This window comes from Lepidochelys kempii, chromosome 9 (genome assembly GCF_965140265.1).
Source record: "Lepidochelys kempii isolate rLepKem1 chromosome 9, rLepKem1.hap2, whole genome shotgun sequence".
Classification (NCBI taxonomy): domain Eukaryota; kingdom Metazoa; phylum Chordata; order Testudines; family Cheloniidae; genus Lepidochelys; species Lepidochelys kempii.
Window position 1 is genome coordinate 39860367 of NC_133264.1, and position 18685 is coordinate 39879051.

The 18685-nt window shown below is 40.9% G+C and overlaps 1 protein-coding gene across 3 annotated transcripts in view; it reads left to right on the plus strand.

The window, feature by feature from the left end:
• SPSB4 (splA/ryanodine receptor domain and SOCS box containing 4) overlaps positions 1-18685 on the plus strand; it is a 327295-nt gene that overhangs the window by 118974 nt on the left and 189636 nt on the right. Inside the window, exon 1 of one of the 3 annotated variants that reach the window (XM_073359974.1) lies at positions 11114-11196. The exons of the other annotated variants lie outside the window; for them this stretch is intronic. The gene's annotated coding sequence lies outside the window, so the exon portion shown is untranslated. Of the gene's footprint in view, positions 1-11113; positions 11197-18685 lie in introns of those variants that run through there. 3 annotated transcript variants of the gene reach the window in all.

Below are 18685 nucleotides of genomic sequence, written 5' to 3' on the forward strand. Positions count from 1 at the left end.
GTTGTGACCTTTAGGTATGTTACGCATGGCTCCACCTAGTGGCTGTACAGTAAAATACAGTTTAGCATTCCATTACATCTCTCCTTTTAAGTTTTACATTCCTACCATTTACAAAATGTACACTACCATGCTATTTTTAAAGTTCAGTATGGCTCAGTCTGTTGTCTCTGTATCATATTCATTTTCTAATTGTATGACCTGAACATGTAAGAACTTGGTCATCTGTCTGTCCATTAGTTACAATGACTAGCTGTGGTTGGTCTGGAATCTTTGTCGTCTTCTTATTATTCTGCATCTGCCATCTGTAGAGTTTATTCTGGTTGTTCTTTATGAGGAATAAGTTGTAGTTGTTGATGGTTTCTGTTGAACTCTCCACTGTCGGTCTCGATCAGATATGATCTGGGCAAAGAATACTTTTTCTATGACAGCTGGAGTTGTCCATCCTTTTTCTCCATCCAGTTTGACACATACACAGTGACCAGATTCTGGACCCAAAATTCTTTTAGTGCGTGACATCTGTTATAAAAGTGTTCGTAAGCTCTTTTTGCCTTTTTATCCAATTTAGTTACTCTATATGTCTGGCAACTTTGGAGATAACTACTGTTCCAACTGTGGAAAAGAAGCTGTGAGTTGTCTTCCTATCAGGAGTTGTGCTGGACTATATCCAGTGTCTGCTATTGGTGTTGATCGATAGCTCAGAAGAACAAGGAATGGATCTTCCTGATGTAGGATTTTCTTGGGTGTCTGTACAGCTTTTTCAGCCTCTCCATTCACTTGTGGGTAATGCTAGCAATATGATCAAAATAATATTTTGTTCAGAATGACTTAAATTATACTGCAGGGAATTGTGGTCTGTTGTCTATCACTAGTTCTGGAATATTCAAGTAAGCAAAAGTGTACTTCAGTTGCACAATAACATTGCCACTTGTTATGTCTTTCAAGTACATTCTTTCTATATACCTGAAAAAAATATGCCACTATGACTAGGTAAGGATGTCCGCTGAATTCACATAAATCTGCAGCTAGTCTCTTCCAAGGTACTTCTGGTAGAAGTGGTTGTATACAGTATGGTTCTACATGGTCTCTGAAGCTCATTTGTACTGGATCTCCTTTCAAAAGTCTAATATCATCAAATACTAGGTTGAGTTTTTCCACCTTTTTCAGTAGGCCCAGCCTGGCTGCTACATTGTAGCTGAGAAGGTTGTTGGTCTTTGATCTTTAGCTCTCATGCACTCTGAATGCATAGCTTGTGTCCTTTGCAGTGATGTTGTAGCTGTTTTGGTCCCAGGATGTTATAGAGACTTGGTGGGTGAGGTAATATAGTTTATAGCTTTTGGCATTTTAAGTTGTTTCTGTGGTGAACTGACCTATGCAGTTTAGAATCATTCAGGGCTAAGCAAGGCAAGACTGTTAGGTGATTTCATGAATGTTCAGTTTCATTCTCCAGGCAGGCCCTGTATCATCACACATGTTTTTGACTGTCTGTAATCTAATCATATTTAGTTCTCTCATTGATTTTTCTGACACTGCATGCAAAATAAAAGACTTAGTATTTTTTCTTGTTTCTTGAATTCTTTGGTAAAACATGCTCTTTCATAAGCCATATTTCTCTGAGATGTAAAGTGTGCATCAGACATAGCCAGAACCCTGTCATTGTCATCTTTGTGGTTGTCTTCAGTAAAGTCAAAGGATTTAACGTTATACTCTGCTTGCTTTCTCGTAGCATATATTAAAGATATCTGAATATCTCCAGTTTTCGTGTGGAATTTTGTAGCAATTTTAAATCTTGAAAAATACTGTCTCCAGTTTGTCCATTGTGAAGGTTTGTCAAAACTGAAATTATCTGGGGCATTGAAGAGTGGCATGTTGATGAGATATTGCAGCCTTTGTTGTTGTTGGGTTGTGGCTATTTTTGTTTTGTTTTTTGGTCTGCAACCTTTGTTGCTGTTTTCCTTATGTTTCTGATGTCCTCTGGCACTGGCTTATTTCTGATACCATGTCATGGACACCTTGTACACAGAAGGTTGCACAGCTTCTACTAGCAGGTCATGCTCTTGGACTGGCGACAGAGCTTCCTTCCCAAAGAGATACACCAGACGTGTGTTCACTTCAAGACACTTCAATGCACTGCCAGGAATAGCTGTTGTGAGCTGGTTAAATTATGTTATATATTGTGCCACATAGTGGCTGAATGGTATAATACAGTTTAGCCTTCCATTATACGAGTGCAGTGGTCATGACCCCCTTACCAGTAATGGAATGTGTCCGCTCTTACCTCCCCCCCACCTTCCATTACTGCACAGTTGGCTCAGCAGAGGAGCTTTGGCTGAAGGGGGAGCTGGGAACAGAACTGGGGATAGGGGATCAGCCAGGGCTAAAGGCGGAGCTGGCCTGGAGGTGGAGAGGGAATGAGGGCAAAGCTGGGCTGGGGTTGGAGCAGGGGGCAGAGTGGAGCCGTGGCTGGGGCCAGAGCTGGGCTGAGGGTAGAGCGGAGCTGTGGCTGGGGCCGGAGCTGGGCTGGGGGCAGAGCAGGGCTGCTGCCGGGATGGAGCTGGGCTGGGGGTGGAGCAGGGCTGGGTGGTACTCTCTTTCTGTCCCCTATGGGGGCTGATCCGGGCCCTGCAGCACACCTCCCCAAACATTCCTCCTCGCCCACGTAGGGGACCAGTATCCCATAGTTTGGGGACCAATGCACTAGTGAGTACCATGATATGGAAGTAAAAATAGCCTTTGTTACTTTAAATACATTAACCAATTCCCAAAAGTGTTTATGTTTTTTTAATGGGCACTTAAACTCTGTATCAGGTTTTACAATAACATACATTTCCTAGTAATGCCATCTATAGGATAGTTCATGTGTAATTTTGGTAATATTTCATACATTATGTGGTTGCTGCTTCTGAGTTCTCTGCCAATCAGTGTATAACACAATAAGATAATGTACTCGTATCTCACCTCAGGAAATGTCTGTTTTCGTTCTGCCCTAAGCCACAACTAAAAAGAAATTGTCTGGTCTTATCCTAATGCTTGACAGAAATTAATCTAAATTAAAAAAATAATAAAAAAAAAACCACCTCAGCAATTTAGAACCAATCATATTTGCTGTCCTGGGGGCTTCATTTTTTGCAGCCTGAGGGCTTCATTTAGAACCAGTCATATCTGCAGTCCTGGGGGCTGGAAAAGCTGGCTTTTATATTCCAGGTAGTATTTCAAGTAGCGGTAGAGCTCCGTGAATAATTCACAAAATATAATTTATTCAAAATGTTGCTTTTTTTAATGTTTGTTCATTGTCCTTAAAAAGACTGTAGAATTCTCAGACTTATTAATTATTTGAAACGATTCCCAGATTTCTTCAGCAAATAATTCTGGCTTACAGGTCACCTGGTGAGCAGAGCAGTTTGTTGTGAATATTTGCTGGTCACACTGTGTTGACTTGGGCCCCTGTTTTGCAAGTTGTTTGAAGCAGGTAGACCTCTGCTTTATACTCTTATATGAAAGTCCAGAAGGATTGACATTAAAGTGAGACTACAAATGTGCTTAAAATTAAATATGTTATGTAAGTCTTTGCAGGATAAGGCCTTAGTTGCATAAATCAAATGATAGTATTTTCTGTTATCAGATTGGATAACTTTCCAACACCATGCAAATTTCTAACTGAATATACAGTTCAAAACTTACTTTCAACAAATATTTGAGCTTTGAAGCTTAAAAGTCACTTTTCAGAAGTATTAGCATGACCAAACCTCGAACATTTGAATGTTTGCAGACATCAGACCAATGAGTTGTGGACTCAAGTAGAAATTGCTTCTGTGTTAATTACTTTTCATTAAACACTCAGAACCTGATCTGCATCCCACTGAATCCAGTGGAAGTCTTTACTCAGGCCCCAGTTCTGTGAGGTTACACTCTATGCATGTGTGTAGTCCCACTGATGTCAATGAGAGGACCTGTGTGCATAAAGTTGAGAACGTGTGTCTGTGTTTTAAGGATCAAGGTCTTGGTGTTATTTGGCAAGGGTTTGTGGGGCATTGCACTGTACCCAGAACTAGCAAGTATTTATTGCTTCATAAACACCCCCATCCCAAACAGAAAGCAGCTAAAGCAAATCCTTGTCACAGACATGCATCTTCTGTTAATTTTCCATTTTGAGGAAGCAAGGGAAACTTTATTGCATTCTTGTAGCACAGATTTTACATTGAGCTAGTCAGAGAGGAGCATGGCAGTTGGTCCCACAGGTGTGCAAAGATACTGTAGAGCCGAAGAATAGTATGCATGCGTGGGGGTGGGGGGACAGGAGGAGGGAGGCCTTTGCACAGCTTGCTAAAGCCTGTATAATAAGAATAACAATGTATGTTTGGTATCCCATTTAAGATCAATTGATTTCCTCTCCTAGCAGATTGGGCAGATTGTTCCATCTGCTAGGCAACTACTAAAAGAATGAATTTAGAAACAAGATGAGTTGTGCATTATTTTAAAGCATGATCAGTGGTCTTTATCTTTTTTAGGAAATTGAATTTTATGTTGAGATTGGAACTCTGCTTGAATGAAGTAGAGATGTATCTAAATCTTTTATTGGCAGAAAAAATATGAAGCAGTAAGGTGTTTTTCCTCCTTGTGAATACTGGCACTTATATCTTGCTTTTATTTTCAAGTGTTTTACCAACATTAACTAATTAATCCTCACAACACTTTGGGTTAGGGAAATATTATTAGAGCTCAATGAAATATAAGTAGCAGGCTATGGGTGAGTCAGAGAAATGTCTGGCTTCAGATTTTCAAGTTTGTGGAAGTAGAATAGCTTTATGAAATCTTGTGTGTACATTTTTTTTCCTTTATGAATATTGTGAACACTTGCATATTTTGTGGCAAAGTTTTGATTGCTTTTTCTGATTTTGGAGTTTGGTTGGAGGATTATATAAATCATATGTCACTTTACTGATTGGCTGAATCTACCCAGTATTATAAGGAGTCTATCAGACCCATTTTGACACATTGTATGAGGCAGTGGCTGTGTTTTGTCTGCTGTCTCTACGACAATCTGAAAATAATCTTAGTAGCCACAGAGAATGGTTCTGCAGTGCTCACTGCTGTCTGAATGCCTGTTTATTGCCACCATTCACAAAGACCATCCAGGATTTTGGTGGAGCAAAGCATGATGTCCTCTGAAATCTCCAGAGTTCATTGTGGTCCATCCTCCAGAGAGGTAGCGGACCATTAATACTTCCCTGCTAGAAAACAATATCAAGCAAGAATGTTGGCAGACTGAGTCTGTCATAGAGCATGTTGACTAGAAATAACTGCAATTTGCACTGACTAATACAGTATGTGTATTATTCTGATCTTGTAAATAATACCTTCATGAGAAGCAAGATACTCTCCCATTAGAAATAGTAGCATGACAGTCACTTATCTTCTTTTCGACATTCTGTAGCTAATAAATACATCAGTGTTTCCCAAACTAGGGCCGCCGCTTGTTCAGGGAAAGTCTCTGGCGGGCCTGTGATTTGTTGATCTGCCGTGTCCGCAGGTTCGGCCGATCGCGGCTCCCACTGGCCGTGGTTTGCTGTGCCCAGCCAATGGGGGCTGCGGGAAGTCGTGCGGGCCGAGGGACGTACTGTCCGCTGCTTCCTGCAGCCCCCATTGGCCAGGCACAGCGGGAGCAGCAATCGGCCGAACCTGAGGACGCGGCAGGTCAACAAACCGTCCCGGCCCACCAGGGGCTTTCCCTGAATAAGCGGTGTCCCAAGTTTGGGAAATACTGGCCTAACTAATAGGTCATTGAATGTAAGCATGGTATTGTAATAATGCCAGATGATAGGAACTAGCCTGTGAGTAAAATTATCACTCTGTTCAGTACATTAGGGAGGTCAATTTGCATCATTCGTATTGTGCAAGTAAAAATCTGACCATATTTAAAAAGTCTTTCATGTTGGTGTGCACAGTGGTCTAAATTTCAGTTAGTGGAGTGATGTCTGTTACTTAATCTGGGGTGTGTGTGGGTTTCTAATCATGCTGGTGAAAATGAAAACATTTACACACAGATTAGCTGCAAATACCTTTGCTATAGAACAGTGGTTTTCAACCTGTGGTCCGCAGACTCCAAGGGGGCTGCAGAGCACCTCAAAGGGGTCTGCAAAAGATTGTTGTTACCATAAAACAAGAGTTTTTCAACCTGTGGTCTGCAGTCCCCTGGCGTTCCGCAGACTATGTCTAAGATTTCCAAAGGGGTCAGCACCTCCATTGAAAATTTTTAGGGGACTGCAAGTGAAAAAAGGTTGAAAACCACTGTTATAGTATATTTAGAATTGATTGTGAAAGTTGTGGAGCAATAACCATTTAAAATTTCTTGGCCCTCCATACCTTGAGTGTTCACATGGTAATAGACTTATGGTATTAGCCTTTATTTTTTCTTGGCTGTCAATAAAAAATAAATGTGACATACTGAAACTATTTTAGACCTATAGTATATTAAATTGCCAAGTCTAACCTATTTGTGGGTTACATTTGGCATGCAAGTTGTACTTGTCATATTCTAAGAACTCACGTGTGATTATGCTTTCCTGAGCTGAGGGTTAGATGAAGATTAGTGAGAACATCAAAGCTGCAGTTAAACTGAAGAAAGATGAGTTTAAGCCAAGTCATTAGAGATCCCTTTGAAGTGATAACAGATTAAGCACTGTCTCTTTTAAGTGGGATACTTATCTCCCTTTCAATATTTAAGTAATAAAACACGACTGGCAGTGCTTTTCTGGGGGATTATGGCATGCCTCTGGTGTGTTGTAAGGCATGAGCCAAAGACCGAGTAACTTCAACTGCTGCAAACTGTAGTAATCCCTCAAACGCAGTGCTGGACTATTTTACTGCTAGGATGAAATGAAAATTTTTAAAGGAGAAAAGGTCACACTGTGTATGTGTAGTAATTCAGTGGACAGTACTGTGACCCCACTGACAGCCAATCAGAAAATATCCTTTGGACTGGGTTGCAAAACCATTGTTAGTGATAGGGTTTTCTGAATTGGTAATTCTTCCGTTTTAGGATAGATAATGGACCCTTTCTTTTCCTTCAAAATATTTTAGTTACATTTTGTAGTCTATACGTTTAAAATGCACCCCATTACAAATTATCCCTCAAGAAAACCACTGTATTGCTCTTTTCTGTATGTCTATATATCTCACTGCATCACTGGTATTATGTAAGGCATGAATCTAACCTAATGTCTATCTTTACTCTTTAGGGTTTGCATTGTGAGGAAATAAATTTGAGCAACTTTTATGAGGATATGACATACACCATAATAATGTAAATTGGGTTCCATTAAAATCTCAACATTTACCACTGGAAACATTATTTCTGGACAATATCCTTGTGTAAGGATGGCAAGCTCCCTTCAGACAGTAGTTACCTGAAACTGTAAAGATTGATGGCCTGATAACTTAAAGGATCTGACTCCCCGCCCCTTAATTTCAATAGTCTTTCTCAATAGAACCATCGGAGACAGGCCACATAAATGCTAGTGGCTGTGCAGCACCACAGGCATTAGAATAACGGAATGACAGGACTGGAAGGGACATCGAGAGGTCATCGACTTCAGTCCCCTGCACTCAAGGCAGGACTAAGTATTATCTAGACCGTCCCTGACAGATGTTTGTCCTGCTCTTAAAAATCCCCAATGATGGAGATTCCACAACCCTCCCAGGCAATTTATTCCAGTGCTTACCCACTCTGACAGGAATTTTTTCCTCATGTCCAACCTAAACCTCCCTTGCTGCAATTTAGGCCCATTGCTTCTTGTCCTATTCTCAGAGTTTAAGAAGAACAATTTTTCTCCCTCCTTGTAACAACCTTTTAGGTACTTGAAAACTGTTATCATGTCCCTTCTCAGTCTTCTCTTCTCCAGACTAAACAAACCCAATTTTTTCAATCTTCCCTCATAGGTCATGTTTTCTAGACTGTTAATCATTTTTGTTGCTCTTCTCTGGACTTTCTCCAATTTGTCCACATCTTTCCTGAAATGTGGCACCCAGAACTGGACACAATACTCCAGTTGAGGCCTAATCAGTGTGGAGTAGAGTGGAAGAATTACTTCTTGTGTCTTGCTTACAATACTCCTGCTAATATGTCCCAGAATGATGTTTGCTTTTTTTGCAACAGTGTTACCCTGTTGACTGATATTTAGCTTGTGATCCACTATGACCCCCAGATCCCTTTCCACAGTAGTTCTTCCTAGGCAGACATTTCCCATTTTGTATGTGTGCAACTGATTGTTCCTTCCTAAGTGGAGTACTTTGCATTTGCACTTATTGAATTTCATCCTATTTAGTTCAGACCATTTCTCCAGTTCGTCCAGATCATTTTGAATTTTAATCTTATCCTCCAAAGCACTTGCAACTCCTCCCAGCTTGGTATCATCCGCAAATTTTATAAGTGTATTCTCTATGCCATTATCTAAATAATTGATGAAGATATTGAACAGAACCGGACCCAGAACTGATCCCTGCGGGATTCCACTCATTATGCCCTTCCAGCATGACTGTGAACCACTGATAACTACTCTCTGGGAATGATTTTCCAACCAGTTATGCACCCACCTTATAGTAGCTCCATCTAGGTTGTATTTCCCTAGTTTGTTTATGAGACATTCATGCGAGACTGTATCAAAAGTCTTACTAAAGTCAAAATATACCACATCTACCACTTCCCTGCACCCACAAGGCTTGTTACCCTGTCAAAGAAAGCTATCAGGTTGGTTTGACATGATTTGTTCTTGACAAATCCATGATGACTTTTATTTATCACCTTATTATCTTCTAGGTGTTTGCAAATTGATTGCTTAATCGATTGGTAGACTATAAAAAGAAAATGAATAGAGTTGAATTAATCTGCAAAAATCACAGCGAGCTAGTCTGCTTGGGCCTAAATTTTCAAAAGGTAGCTCTCAGTACTATTGTAGTGGGGTGGCTGCCCCACTCCCATGCCAGATAGGGTTACAGCAGGCCAGAGCGGCTGCACAAGGTTGCAGCCAATCTGGGAGGGCCTGTTAGAGAGTCAATCAGGGCTGAGCAAGAGGCAGCCAATCAGGGCCAGGCTAGGCCCTATATAAAGGCTGCCCAGGCAAGAGGCAGTCAGTGTCTCCCAGACCTTCAAAGGGAAAGGTCTGTCTCCTGAGTGAGGAGACGAGCACCTGGGACAGCGCAGTGCTGGGCAGGTTCGGGGGAGCAGAAGGGAATCATAGAATATCAGGGTTGGAAGGGACCTCAGGAGATCATCTAGTCTAACCCCCTGCTCAAAGCAGGACCAATCCCCAACTAAATAATCCCAGCCAGGGCTTTCTCAAGCCTGACCTTAAAAATATCTAAGGAAGGAGATTCCACCACCTCCCTAGGTATCGCATTCCAGTGTTTCATCACCCTCCTAGGGAAAAAGTTTTTCCTAATATCCAACCTAAACCTCCCCCACTGCAACTTGAGACCATTACTCCTTCTTCTGTCATCACCTACCACTGAGAACAGTCTAGATCCATTCTCTTTGGAACCCCCTTTCAGGTAGTTGAAAGCAGCTATTAAATCCCCCCTCATTCTTCTCTTTCGCAGACTAAACAATCCCAGTTCCCTCAGCCTCTCCTCATAAGTCGTGTGTTCCAGTCCCCAATGCATTTTTGTTGCCCTCTGCTGGACTCTTTCCAATTTTTCCACATCGTTCTTGTAGTGTGGGACCCAAAACTGGACACAGTACTCCAGATGAAGTCTCACCAATGTCGAATAGAGGGGAACGATCACGTCCCTCAATCTGCTGGCAGTGCCCCTACATATACATCCCAAAATGCCATTGGCCTTGTTGGCAACAAGGGCACACTGTTGGCTCATATCCAGCTTCTCGTCCACTGTAATCCCTAGGTCCTTTTCTGCAGAACTGCTGCCGAGCCATTCGGTCCCTAGTCTTTAGCGGTGCATGGGATTCTTCCGTCCTAAGTGCAGGACTCTGCACTTGTCCTTGTTGAACCTCATCAGATTTCTTTTGGCCCAATCCTCTAATTTTTCTAGGGCCCTCTGTATCCTATCCCTACCCTCCAGCGTATCTACCTCTCCTCCCAGTTTAGTGTCAACTGCAAACTTGCTGAGGGTGCAATCCACACCATCCTCCAGATCATTTATGAAGATATTGAACAAAACTGGCCCCACGACCAACCCTTGGGGCACTCCACTTGATACCAGCTGCCAAGTAGACATGGAGCCATGGATCACTACCCGTTGAGCCTGACAATCTAGCCAACTTTCTATCCACCTTATAGTCCATTCATCCAGCCCATACTTCTTTAACTTGCTGGCAAGAATACTGTGGGAGGCCGTGTCAAAAGCTTTGCTAAAGTCAAGGAACAACACGTCCACCACTTTCCCCTCATCCACAGAGCCAGTTATCTCATCATAGAAGGCAATTAGTTTAGTCAGGAATGACTTGCCCTTGGTGAATCCATGCTGACTGTTCCTGATCACTTTCCTCTCCTCTAAGTGCTTCAGAATTGATTCCTTGAGGACCTGCTCCATGATTTTTCCAGGGACTGAGGTGAGGCTGACTGGCCTGTAGTTCCCAGGATCCTCCTTCTTCCCTTTTTTAAAGATTGGCACTACATTAGCCTTTTTCCAGTCGTCCAGGACTTCCCCCGATTGCCATGAGTTTTCATGAAACTCCAGCCCAGTACCTGCCAGGCTGCAGGCCCTGATAGAAGGGCCCACAAGGTGCAGAGGGGAAGCGGCCCAGGGAGGAGAGGCGGACAAGGGGAGCGAAGGAGGGCAGGGAGGCTGCTGCCAGAGGGTCCCTGGGCCAGGACCCAGAGTAGAGGGCGGGCCTGAATCCCTCCCCTTTTCCCTTGTATTACACCCAGCTGTTAGAAGTGGCCATAGCGGACTGCACCCGACCTCTGACAGAAGGGGTTAGACTTTGAGGGTGTGGTTGGCCACTGCGGCAGGGGCGAAGCGGAAAGACTGCTGTTAACCCCCCCACACCCTCACCCCCGGAAGGGGGTGAGCATGGACTAGGGGGCACCGGAGGGCAGTGTCCTGAAGACGCCGCTGTGAGAAGGGAGCAACGCAGGTCCAGACGCCAACAGAGGGCCAGAGACGGATGGGACACCACCAGTGGAGGGTGCTTCACATGGACTGAGCTAATTGCCGGAGATACCAACAGGAAGCTCTGTGGTGGTGAGTCCCAAAAGCATGACAACTATATTCAAAGCACCAGACCCACTTCCACTTAGTTCCGCACACAGGCTGTTAAAGATTTTGGTGACAGAGTATCAGTAAAAGGACTGGAAGACATTACATACTCTTTCTCAGCCTAACAGGCTGTAAAATAGGGCTAAAACTTTCAAACTGGGATGCCTAAATTTGGGTATCTATATCCACATTTAGACATGAAAATATGTAGACTGACTTTCAGAGGTGCTGAATTTAGTGGGAGCTGCGACTGCTCAGTGCTTCTGAAAATCAGTCTATTAAAGTGCTATATGTAAATATAGATGCCTAACTTCAGACACTCAATTTTAAGATTTGAGTCTAGGATTCTAGTATGTCACTCTCTGGATGTCTTTGTCGGCCATGTCCAGGAAAGATGTTTGCCTCCTATTCCTCCCCATTCCCTTCTTAATCTATCCCAGTGCCCCATAGTTCTAGAAGTGAATTGTTTCTGCAGTTCAATATCCTTATGTTAGAAAGAGCATATTTTCTTTGCAGTCCATATCTGGTAATGCAGTGCAGACCCAACTGTTGCCCAGTCATGGTCACTTTCAGGTTTCGGAACTAAAGGCTTTGCTCATGGTTAAAGTTATAGCTCATTTATTTATGTTGTTAATAACAAGAATACTGATTAGCATTTAATAAAAGCTGTCACCACTTTAACCAGAGGTGATTAATCTAAAACATGGGCTCTCTGTTTCTCCACTGTGCTTAACCAACACTGGCAGTATGTTGATCATAACCTTAGTCTCAATCCTTTGCAGCCTCAAATTTACGAATGTATTAAATTTTTGTAATTCACAGCAAATCTCCACTTTGGCATTTATAAATAAAATATAAAAGAATGGTTCAAACTGGAAATCAAATCTCAACGAAAAGATATAAAGATTCAGTTCAGCCTCCTAATGACTCAATTTAAGCCTCAGCCCACAGTTCAGCTTCCTCCTCCCTCCTGCTTGCAGTGGTGAGGAGGAGATCAAGTCAGCCCTACCCTTGCTGCAGAGCATTTGCAGAGGAAGGTGGCAGTGGCTAGCACACACTCAAAGTGAAGGTGTGTTCTTTATGGGCCACTTCTGTAAATATTTGGTCACATTTGTGCATGATCATATGAAGATGTTGTCAGATGCTGTTGAAGCAGACTCAGTTTTCAGGCTTGACTCTTGAGGATGGTATTTTTAATTGTTTATTATTTTAACATTTAGTTTTGACCCCAAGATTAAGAAACAGTGTTCTGTAGAAATATGACCAACAAGTGGCTTGCATAAAATTTCATTTGCCTCTTTGATTGACACCTCTTGGAAGCAAATGGTTCTTTGCTATACAAATAGAATAGCCGTGTCTTAATTTACTGAACCGTGTTAACTTTACAGATACAGTCCATACTGAATCGTAAGACAATGACCATCATTGCATTATCCAAATGCATGCAAACTCGTTGACTCAAGACAATTCTTTTGAGGAGGGTAGAGAGTTGTGAATTAACTTTTATTGGCAGAGGTTTTGTCTACGTGGGAATGGGCTTTCTAGTATAATCTAAGGTGTAGGTTTAAACCAAGTGTCCCTCATGTGGACACTTATTCTAGTATAAGTGTGTCTTTTTAAATTTCGCTCATGTTGCTTGGGAAGGGGGTTTCGTTAAACTGCAAAAAAGCCGCTTTTATGCCGCAGTAAGGGTCCACAAGTGAATTATACCTGCACAACAATATTGGTATAACTGGCAAAGCTTTCCTTTGTAGAGAAGCATATAGTTTTGGTCTGTAATTTACACAACATTTATTCCAATTAAGCTCATCTTGTACTTTTCTGGTACGATCAATCCCTCCCTTGAAAGAAAACTAGCATCAACATTAGTCAACAAATACTGTTTGTGTGTGTCTCTCTGTGTTACTGCAGTTATTTAGGTATTTTAAGTATTTTAGGTCCAGTTCTTGAATGTAAAGATTTAGGTCTTGTATTATTTTAAATAATTAGTCACACAAAAGTCTTCTCTTGAGATAAATGCAGCCCAAGCAGCTAACCAACATCCCGACCCTGTTTTTAACCTGCCTGACCTATATTGTGATTTTTGGTTGGAGAGGGCAAGGGGGAGAGACAAATGTATGGAACCAAATCTTTAAGCCGCCTGAGGGGAGTTAAGTGGTCAAGTCCAATCCGAGCCATAGATTTTAAAATATTATTTGCCACTAATTCTTTTTCATACAATTAACCAGTAAACTTTCCACAATTGACTTAAATATGATCAGGGATTTGGGTGTCTGTGAACTTATTCTACTCAAAAACTTGCACTAGTTTAATTAAACAAATTTAAAATGGGTTATATTGGTTAATCTTCTCCCTGCGGCACTTAAGAATTGTATTGATTATTGTATTACGTACTCCTCATTTTTAACATGCCTCATTGTTTATTTGCATCTTGATGTTTTATTTCAATCTTATCACGTACCAAAGATTGATTTTTTTATTTTTGTTTACATTGCATGGAATGTTGCTTCCTTTTCAAAATGCAGGGAGGTGGTTTTATGCTTCCAACCATAATGTTAAACTGTAACATTAAACACAGGCCTTAGTGTGAAATGAATCAAATCAAGGTTGTTTCTGTTAAGATGAATATTTAACTGACGTTACTGACACTTGATAGATAGTTTAAGGCAGAAAGTCCAATGTTGACTGAATTAAAAAAAATAATTGGCTGATTTAAATTTAAATTATATTGTTCAACAATGTTATGTAATTGGATGGGAAAGCAGGAAAGTCCTTTTATTAGAGAATTCTTTGTAGATAGTAGCCATGAAAGCCACAGTGGTCGATGCTAATTACCATATTTTGTTTAAACTTCCATCTAAATGAAAGGACCATTCAATTCAGAAGCTGCAGTCATACAAAAACCACAAGTGCAGCTGAATTGCTGCTGCCAAGCAGATGGGGCTTTGATCAGAATAAGTTATTTGCAGCTTTATTGTCTGGCTGCCAGGGTGGGGTTTGTATTGAATCATCTCCTTTTGATGAAGGGGAAGGGGAGAAACAGGTCTCACTGATCAGTGATAAGTTTTTATTTTTTGCAGATGAAAATTCTCAACTGAAAAGACAAACTGCAAGGAACTTATTTAAAAAATGTCTTGTAATATCAGACCACTTTGATACATGTGCTGCTTTTCGTCGGAGAATAGCTAGTGTATTTATTTTTATCTAATGGTAGTTTGTAGGGGATGAGGAATTGGATTATTGTAAGTAGAGTTGAAACGTCTGATCCTCCTGCAGTCCCTGACTCCAAATTCAGCTTTAACTTACACTGGAGGAAAGCCTGCCCAAGACCCACTGCTCCTGCTGTGATGTATCCCATACTTCATGCTGACAGAGTTGAAAGCTTAACAGCTTCACATATCCGAAATACTTTCTGCTTATGCTAGGAGGTGCAAATAGTGTAGTAAACTAGTCAGTTGACAAAAAGAAAAGGTGCCACAAGTACTCCTTTTCTTTTTGCGAATACAGACTAACACGGCTGCTACTCTGAAACCTATCAGTTGACAAAGGCGGTGGTGGGGGGGAGAATGTTTTCTGAGGCTTCACAGGCTATCTCTGACCATATAGCTTTACTAACACAGCACCCAGCATTCAAACCAGGAAGAGAAAAGTACTGGGAACTCAGTCTGGGAGGAATAAATTCCAAGTAGAAATGAGCGCTGCAGAATTAAGTCTTACCTCAGTCAGATAGGGTTATTCTGCAGTGCTCATTTCTATTTTGGCTTTATTCCTCCCATGCCAAATTCCCAATACATTTTTCTTCCTGCTTTGAACCCGGGCTGCTGTATTAGTAAGGCTACATGGTCATGTTCTTTAAATATTAAACATTACATTTTAATGTTTTTTAAGCAAGACATTTAATATTCTTTAATTTTAAGTAGTATTTTCCTCAATCTTGTATTTCAGACTCTTCCTCCCCAACCCTGTTCCCTCTTATTATAATGAAAGTGTAACTTTAAAAGAGAAATTCAAGAACTATTCCTGTGATCCTGCTGGGGAAAAGGTGCTCTTGTGAACTCTGCCTTATCTTAAGCACTGCAAATACAGTAACTGTCTAGATTCAGCAACAGAACATTGTGAAATAGAGGGAAAGAGGTTCTCTTTATCTCCCCCGCCACACCCCTCCAAACCAAAACACCACTTACTGTAATTTGTTCTGCAGTGCATTTTTAAAACAATATTCGACTTACTCAGTTGCCACTTCTTACCCCTCACTTTTCCATCCCACTTCACATATTGACAAGTTAAGGAAGAGCTAATAGGAAACCGTATTTCTGAAATGTAGCCTAAATTTGGTGCTAAGGAACTAATCCCATTGCTTCACTTATATGAATAATCCTACCAATTTCAATGGACATACTGATAAAGTATGCAGGATTTGGCCCTAACTATACACTTGCATGTTGATGATAGTTTACCTGAAAATTGTAATGTACAACCTCAGTCTGTAATTTTAACTTTGCTGTCCACATTGATATGGTTGTAGGTGGCTTTTCTAAATTCGGAATAAGTGAAGTGGATAAATGGTTGGTGAGCACTTTTAAACTGTGATTTAATTCTGAGAGGAAAAATGTCTCCAGACAGTGGGCTCACTGTTATGGCTGTGTTTAGTTTCAGTTTCACCGTCCTGGTTTGTTCCTTTCCTCCCTTCTTTACACTTTGTCCGTCTCTGCCTCCTTTTCTATTTTATCTGTTTTCTCTCTCTTTTGTGTGATCCCTGCTGGGGAAGATCACAATAGTGTTTTACATATAAAAGGGTTATAGTCGAAACTAACTATCATCTTAGTCTTTACACCAAACTTTTGTGGTAAGAACAAGTATGTGAATTTCAATCTGAAAGGAGGAGTTTAAAGTGTGTTTTTAACCCAGTTACTACTATAGCCAAGGATCTACAACCTATCCTGAAGGACGACCCATCACTCTCACAGATCTTGGGAGACAGGCCAGTCCTTGCTTACAGACAGCCCCCCAAGCTGAAGCAAATACTCACCAGCAACCACACACCACACAACAGAAACACTAACCCAGGAACCTATCCTTGCAACAAAGCCCGCTGCCATCTGTGTCCACATATCTATTCAGGGGACACCATCATAGGGTCTAATCAAATTAGCCACACTATCAGAGGCTCATTCACCTGCACATCTACCAATGTGATACATTCCATCATGTGCCAGCAATGCCCATCTGCCATGTACGTTGGCCAAACCGGACAGTCTCTACGTAAACGAATAAATGGACACAAATCAGACGTCAATAATTATAACATTCAAAAACCAGTCGGAGAACACTTCAATCTCCCTGGTCACTCAATTACAGACCTAAAAGTTGCAATTCTACAACAAAAAAACTTCAAAAATAGACTCCAATGAGAGACTGCTGAATGGGAATTAATTTGCAAACTGGACACCATTAAATTAGACTTGAATAAAGACTAGGAGTGGATGTGTCATTACACAAAATAAAACTATTTCCCCATGTTAGTTTTCCCCCCACTACTGTTCCTCACATGTTCTTGTCAACTGCTGGAAATGGCCCACCTTGATTATCACTACTAAAGGTTTTTTTCTCTCCTGCTGGTGATAGCTCAGCTTACCTGATCACTCTCGTTACAGTGTGTATGGTAACACCCATTGTTTCATGTTCTCTGTGTATATAAAATCTCCCCACTGTATTTTCCACTGCATGCATCTGATGAAGTGAGCTGTAGCTCATGAAAGTTTATGCTCAAATAAATTTTTTAGTCTCTAAGGTGCCACAAGTACTGCTTTCCTATAGCCTTATGGTAGCAATCCTACAACAGCAAATTCTTTCTTATAAGAAAATTAAATGCTTCAGCTGAGAATGATTGTGTAGAATGTTTTTATAAGTTAAAAAAAGGGGAACAAAGTGCTATGTTTTGATAGGCTCATTCTACAGTAGGCCTCCATTATGGCAGAAGATCCCTTATCTCCATAAAATTTTCCATTATGATTGAGTAATAACCTTAATCCAGGCTAGGAGGGGCCAATCTATGGCTAGTTTTGTTGTAATGGTAACATTCTTAACTACTGGGACTTTTCTGATTTGAGACTGCCAGTTCTGCATGATTTATGCACAACAGATTCATTATGTACAGCATTTTTTAAAATTGAAAATGAACTAAGATCTGTAAACAAAGAAAACTCACTGTTAGATTTGAATGGTTTGATTAAACTGACTTTTGAAAGATTTTTGGGGTTGTGTTTTTTTTTTTCCTGTTACTTTTTTACAGTCTATACAAGTTCTGTAGGACGTGGTTTGTTTGTATCTATAATAGAGGAGAAGTAGAATCTCTTTGCGTTTTTTTTTTTAATTAAATTTGTAAAAATTCTGTTTTCTGTAAACTTTGGATTCTGCCAGAGTGCAAAATATCCTAGGAGTGGACCATAATGGTAGTTTCTTTTTGCATTGTGTTAGGAGAGTTCTGATTTCTTCCTGGAGGAGAAAGTGGTCTAACCAGGATGTAGGGCATGCTTCTTGCTCTGATGTTTACATTCAGTTCAAGGTCAGGATATTGCCAGCTGAATGCAAGAGGTATGGAGATTACTTATGAAAAATCTAAGTTGGAAATTCTGGATAGGGAGGTTTTGGGCTATGGTATCACAGGCATCATCTTGCAGGTGTTGAATTGTCCCAGGATGATGAGCCTGATTCTCCATTCACTTCCACTGGTATACATCACAAGTAATTGCACTGAAATCACTGGAGTGAAACCAGTATGAGTGAGAGGAAAATCAGGCCTGTTGAGTTTCGTGAACTTTCTTACCATGCAGACAGTACTGCCTGGAAACTTTTGTTGTCTGAGAATTTATAGATTATTAGGATGTCCAGATTAGTTTTGTCACTAGATTCGCAGGTTACACTCAAGGAATCCTTGACAAAAATTTTAAGACAATCAATTTAACAGTTTTGAGTTGTGACTCTTCAAATGAGAACTAAACCTTTTTCAGTCTATTTTATTGCTTCAGAATTGGGTTCTGCCCTCAGGCTCATGCAGGTGTTTACATCTCTCAGTGAATCTGGTAGATGCTGCACACATAATGAGTGTTGTGCATGTATCTGAGGGCAAAAATTGTCACTTAATGTCTTAGTGAGACACTGAATGGAACTAGCTGGTTAAGCAGTTAAGGAATTAGCAGGCAGGTGAAGGAAGAAGAGACAATGACCATGCTGAGTCTGGCTGAACTTAGGACCAGGATACAACTGAAAGGTCACTAGTTGTATCTTCTGTCTACTTTTTAGCATCTTCTTTGTTTAACTGTGATCCTTCATAGCTCAAATAAGGTGAAACAGATGTAGGAAAAGCATCGCTATACAACGTGCCAAACAGCCAAGAGCGTTCATCGTGTGCCCAGTTATCACTAAGTCATGCTTTGCTCATTCTGGACATGGTTAAATGGTTCTTAGTTAGCTT